The following is a 6,315-nucleotide window of genomic DNA, read 5'->3' as shown; positions in this document are numbered from 1 at the left end:
AACAAATCTTCCATCCGGCCCATGTTTTTAGCACTGTGCTCTAGCCCAGCACTGAGTGTATTTTGAATAATATACCCCATACTGGGTTGCAGCCTTTTTTGGCTAGAGTGGGGCCGTCCGCCCTCCTCAGTAGAGCTGCTCATGGCCTGCTCTCAAAGATTCTGTGAACTAAATAGTAGATATTAAACAGAATACTTGGGCCTGCTCCCATCAAATGCTGAGCCTTTGCAATGTTTTAACTTTTTAAGTGGGTCAGGGAATGAGCTGACTGAACAGGTTCTCAGTTTTTCTTGGGACTATGCCCGTCAATTTTTCTCCCTGCAGAATTTGCCAGGTGTTTACCGTGGGATGTTTGTTGGCAGGAGCACTTTCTCTGAGCCTTGGTTTTGTCAGGTCTCCTCCCTGCGCCACTGTGTGCGTTTTCGTCAGATATATATTTATATATATATAAATAGAATTGTTTTGGTTAAAGGCACGTTTTGTTTAAATTGTACTAATAAAAACCTATGAAATTCTGTAGAAAACGTTGTTAAAGGGACGTAATGGTTACAAGTAAAACCGAAACCCCCAGAAATTCCCCAGTTATGGTAACTAATCAACCACAACTCACGCCACCACTGTGCACTGCTAAAACTAACACCAGGACATCAAAGATGGCATCACAAATGTAATTGATGACATCACTGATGACATCAGATATGAAATACATTTTTTATAAAAAGTCCCTACCAGGGGTTGTGCTTGCAATGTTGGTAGCAAGATGTCAGGGGTGATCGGGAGACCTTTCATTAACTACTTAATGTATTCAAAATGTACTCATCTAAACGAAGCATTATATTGGAGTGTTGCTGTTGGTACAGGAACCTAACAATACATACGTATATGCAATGGGTGTGGCATGCACCGTAGAAGTACAGTATTTTTAATCTAGGAACATTGGGCAGTAAAATAATAAATGCAACCTATGAGAATGTTGACTAATATAATAGGTAGCACTACGCGACTCACTACACACTTGTGTTAGTACAATACATAGGTAGACTCACAATGGATACAAATCAGAGGCACATACACAGAATAAAATGTAACGAAGAAAGAAACAACATCACTAGAAAATGTCAATAACATTAAAGTTCATCATCATGTATACAAATGAACTGTATGCTTGAGGACTGCTTGTTGCCCCATATATGATATGATATGATATTTTATTTATATCGCGCCCATACAGAAGTGTTTCAAGGTGGGCCGAGGCAAGGGAGGGGCAAAAGGGGGGACAATACAACGATCTTACTAGACCCAGTCACATTGAGAACGTGCAAGTGCAAGGGAGAGGGAAGGGGGAAAGTGCAAGGGGCAGGGGAGGAATGGAAAGTGCTGAGCACATGATCAAAACAACAGGTAGCGCCACCAGCAGGTGGCAAGTGCAAGAATTAAGCGCAGACAACGGGTGTCTGAAAAGTGCAGGTAAGGGGACTGTAGGGCAGCAGATACAGACCCAAGTGCAAGGCTTGCCAGGAGGCAGTGCAGGAATGCAGCTGGGTGGGCAGGGAACAGGGCCCGAATTTAGAGGGTAGCCAGGTGCCGAGTGCAAAAACAGACAGAGATCAGCAGAGGAGAGGAAGAGGGAAGGCAGAAGCAAAGAGGGTGGTCTTGAGGTGCTTCCGGAACCGAAGATGGTTCTCCTTGAGTTTCAGAGAGGCAGGGAGGCTGTTCCAGAGGGAGGCCCCAGCTGAATAAAGAGATCTACCACAAACTTGTTGCTTAGAGATGCGACTGACCCTGAGGGAGTTGGAGGTGGAGGAACGAAGAGCTTGAGTAGGAAGGTATTTCCGAAGGGAGCGTTGAAGGTATTGCGGACGCAGGCCCCAGAAGACCTTGTGGACAATGCAGAGGGTCTTGAACCTAATCCTTGCAGCCACTGGGTGTCACATATCACCCATGGAAGCTATGGAGGAGATGGGCGATATGGAAGAAAGACTAAATTGTTCCATTCAACACACTGTGCATTCTAGTCTTCCTTCAGTAGCTGCCTAAAAGACCTGCTAATGTGAAGCACCTGTGCATTGCAACTTCCTTACTTTGTTTGCTCAAATGAGTTTGCTTACGCTCCTTCCTGTGTACCTTCCCCGCTTTTCCCTCTACCTTGTTTGTTGTTTGTAAGTGGCTTTCCTTTCCACTTTCGAGCGGCTCCTGCTTTGCCTCCTCCCGCTCCGAGCGGGTTTACAGCCTTCGCAGTGCGTGGCGTCTGTTGCCGCTGCCGTGTGAGCCTCCCTCATGGCCCCTCCTCCTTCTGCTGTGCTTACTCCCGGTTCGGGCGGGTTTCCAGCCTTCGTTATTCTCTGTGAGCGGTGTCTGTTGCCACAGTCTTGTGTGTCTTACTCACGGCCCCTCCTTCCTCTGTTGGGTTATTCTTACCGTGTGTTATCCGCACACCACCTAAACTATTGCCTGGACAACATCAGAGCTCTATTGGTGACACCAATGCATGCTGGTCATTGTAGTCATCCCTCTGAATTGGCAACTGCCTACTTCTTCAACATACTAGCGCGTTCTTGTAATTGAAGGAGATAATTACTCACACCATTTCCCTTGCTGGATTACTCCACGAACTGCACTGCTACAACCTACCTCTACAAGACCTACCAGGGTTTTTCAACCCAGCTTTTCCCTGGTTTGGGGTGGGCTCCCTCAAGTCCCAGCTGCTGGGCAAATAGCCTTATAGGCAAAATGGCCTCCAGGTGAGTCCGTCCTTATCTCTTTAAACACAAGGGCAAGACCAGCACCAAGCCAAAAAGAACAGTCTGGAGAGAAAGAAAGAAGGAGAGTTCTACCGACAAAATCTACTGAGTTCCCCACAGAATCATCAGGTGAGGAGTGGGCTAGTGGTATAGACATTGTAATTGAACAACCTGTCGAACCTGAGACTGGGAGCCAATGAAGAGATTTCAGGGCTGGAGAGATACAACCCCTGGGCTTGAGGCCAAGGCCAAGTCTCGCAGTCCTGTTCTGGATGAGTTGCAGAGGGCAGAGAGTAGTGGCAGGCAGATTTAGAAAGACGCTGTTGCAGTAGTCCAGCCTAGAGAGGACCAGAGCTCTAGAGACAGTGAGCTTCTTGGGGAAGGAGAGGAAAGGAGGAATACCCCTGAAGAGGTGCAGTTGGTAGTTTGACTTCTTAGGGACGTCAGAGATGTGTGGAGAAAAGGAAAACATGGAGTCGAAGATGGCCCTGGGGTTCTTAGCCTCACATCTTGGAAGATGGCCAAGGGAGGCCGGCCAGAGAGTGACAGGAAAGGAAGTTGCAGGAGTGCCAATGAGCAGGATCTCTCTCTTACTGGCATTAAGGAAGAGGTCGTTGGTGGCACACCACTCCTGAATTGCAGACAGACAGTCAGAGATGAGAGAGAGAGAAGAGGTGGCAGAGGGGAGCTTTAAAACGAGCTCAGTGTCATCCGCATAGCACTGAAAGTTGAACAGAGAGCAGCAATGCGGTGGGCAAGGAGTGACAGGTATTGGTTGAAAAGCCAGGTAGAGAGGTTAGACCCCTGGGGAACACCACAAGTGGAGAGTGAGATAGAGAAAGGGAAGGAGCCAACTTGGACCAGGGAGGTTCGGTTGGAGAGGAAAGTGGTCAGCCAGGCCAGGGCCTGATCAGTGATACTCAGGTTATCACAGAAGCGGTTGAGCAGGATGGATTGATTGACCGCGTCAAAGGCAGAAGAGAGATTGAGTAGGATGAGGACAGAGGGGAGATTGGAATCAAGGTTGGAGAGGAGGTCTTCACGGATGTTCAAGAGAGCAGTTTCTGTGCTTCTGGCTGCTCTGAAGCCAGACTGATGGTCATGGAGACAGCCAACAGAATCAGTGTGGAGGTTAAGCTGGGAGATGGCCAGCTTTTCCAGCAGTTTGCACAGGAACGGAGTGATAGAGATCGGGCGATAGTCAGCCGGGCAGGAAGGGTCGGCTGTGGGTTTCTTGAGAAAAGGGTTTAGTTTAGTTTAGTTTAGTTTATTATTTGTATAGCGCCGCCTGGCCCTAGGGCATCCAGGCGCTTGCGATGAATACAACAAGAATAATGAATACAACAAGAATAATGCAGCAGAAATGTACAAATCGATTACATATTTACAAATTTACAGACTTGGTGCATGCTAGTGCGGTAGGGCTAGGCAGTTTCTTTGGATAGAAGCCAAGTTTTGGTGTTGTGTCTAAATCTGTGAAAGGACGGTTCTGATCTCAGCTCGAGTGGAAGTGAATTCCAAAGTTTGGAGGCAAGCACGGGGAAGCTGGAGCCACCTGCTTTTTGGAGCTTAAATCTTGGGATATTTAAGCAGTGTGTTTGAGCTGATCTGGTAGGGCGCGCTGGGGTGTGGTGCTTGAGGTTGTCGGATAGGTATCTGGGTGCTTGGTTAGCTAGGCATTTGTGTGTGAGTGAGATGGTTTTATATTCAATTCTTTGTGGTATGGATAGCCAATGGCAGGTGCGTCTGGCGTCCGAGATGTGTTCTTGTTTGGGTATGTTCAGGGCTGCTCGCAAGGCGTTGTTTTGTATGACTTGTAGTTTGTTGATGTTTTTCTGACTGGTTCCCAAGTATAGCGCATTGCAGTAGTCAACTTTGGAAAGGACTAGCGCTCTGGCTAAGGTGATGCAGTTGGATGGTGAGAGGTAAGGTCTGCTGGCATTGATAAGTTTACAAGTGTAAGCAGTGGCTGATGAGATGGAATTGATCTGTCTTGTCAGTGTGAGGGAGGAGTCGAGGTAGATTCCTAGGGTTTTGACGCTGTTAGAGACGGTGATGTTATTGCCGTCTATAGTGAATGCTTGATAGAGTTTGTCGAGTTTATTAAGTCTGGGTTGGGAACCTAGGAGAAGAAGCTCGGTCTTATCGTCATTAAGGCATAGGCCATGCTTGGCCATCCATTCTTGTATAATGGAATAAATGTTGTTGAGAGCAGTGAGGTCGGTGGAGTAGTCGCCTGTTAAAGGGATCAGTATTTGGGTGTCATCTGCGTAGTTGGTGTAGATGACACCCAAGCGGTCCAGTATGTCAAAGAGGGGTTTCGTGAATACATTGTATAGAGTGGGGGAGACGCAGGAGCCCTGGGGGACACCGCAAGTGACTGGGGCTGGGATGGCAGAGGCTGTGGGTGCGAAGACTCTCATGGATCTGTTGTTAAGGAAGGAATGGATCCATGCGTTGGCGTTATCTGAAAATTTGGCTGCTGAGGATAGATGTTTGCAGAGGATGTCGTGGTTGACCAGGTCGAAGGCGGCCGATAAGTCAAGGAGGAGAAGGAGGGCTAGTTTACCATTGTCTTTAATGTTGTCCATCTGTGTCTTAAGGTCAATCAGGGCGGTCTCAGTGCCGTGTTTGGGGCGGAATCCTGATTGTCTGAGTCCTAGTAAGTTATTTTTCTCGAGGTGGTTCTGTATCTGGAGATAGGCAGTTCTGTCGAGGATTTTTAGTAGGAAGGGTACAGTCGTTATGGGTCTGTAGTTGGTGGGGACATTAGGGTCAAGGGTGGGCTTCTTGAGTAAAGGAAGAACCCAGGAGTCCTTGAGGTTGTTGGGCACTATGTTGGAGGTGAAAGATGCGTTGATGAGGGAGGTGATGAAGGGAGCAAGTTGTTTGGCAGCATCTTTAATGATAGGGGCTGGGCAAGTGTCGCCTTGGCATTTGGACGGTTTAAGAGAGTAGATTATTTCTTCAACCTCTTTAATGGTTATGGTGGAAAACTCAAAGAGGTTATTGTCATCATTTTGGGGGGTGGTGTGGGTGTGTGTAGAGGGGGTGATGTTATCGGAGAGGGTGAGGCTTTCTTTCTTTGTCAAGATTTTGGCTTGTAGCGTGGCAATTTTGCCTAGGAGTGCTTCCTGGATGTTCGTGCACCAGTGGATGTCTTTGTTGCAAGTGTCTGGAATGGGGGAGGGTGATTCGAGTTCTCTCAGGATATTGAAGAGCTCTTTGGTATTAGATTTGGCGTTGCTGATTCTTTCATTGTACATGTTTTTTTTTAGACTGGATGATGGCTGATTTATAGATGTTCGATGCTAGTGCGTAGGATGTCTTGTTAATAGTGGATGGTGACTGTTTCCATGCTAATTCAGCTTGTCTTTTGGCTTTGCGGAGTGTTTTTAGTTTGGGGGTGAACCAGGAATTGAGGTGTGCTCGTGGTTTGGCTTTCCGAAGCTTGAGTGGTGCTATGGTATTTATGGCCTTAAGGATAGTTGTGTTGTATAAATCTACTAATTCAGTAGGGTTGGTCATGGTGGGTGAGAAGTCGATGATGGGTTGGAGTAACGGGAGGAGTTTC

This window comes from Ambystoma mexicanum, chromosome 4q (genome assembly GCF_040938575.1).
Source record: "Ambystoma mexicanum isolate Mex_15411 chromosome 4q, UKY_AmexF1_1, whole genome shotgun sequence".
Taxonomy (NCBI): domain Eukaryota; kingdom Metazoa; phylum Chordata; class Amphibia; order Caudata; family Ambystomatidae; genus Ambystoma; species Ambystoma mexicanum.
Note: the sequence above shows the minus strand (reverse complement) of the source record.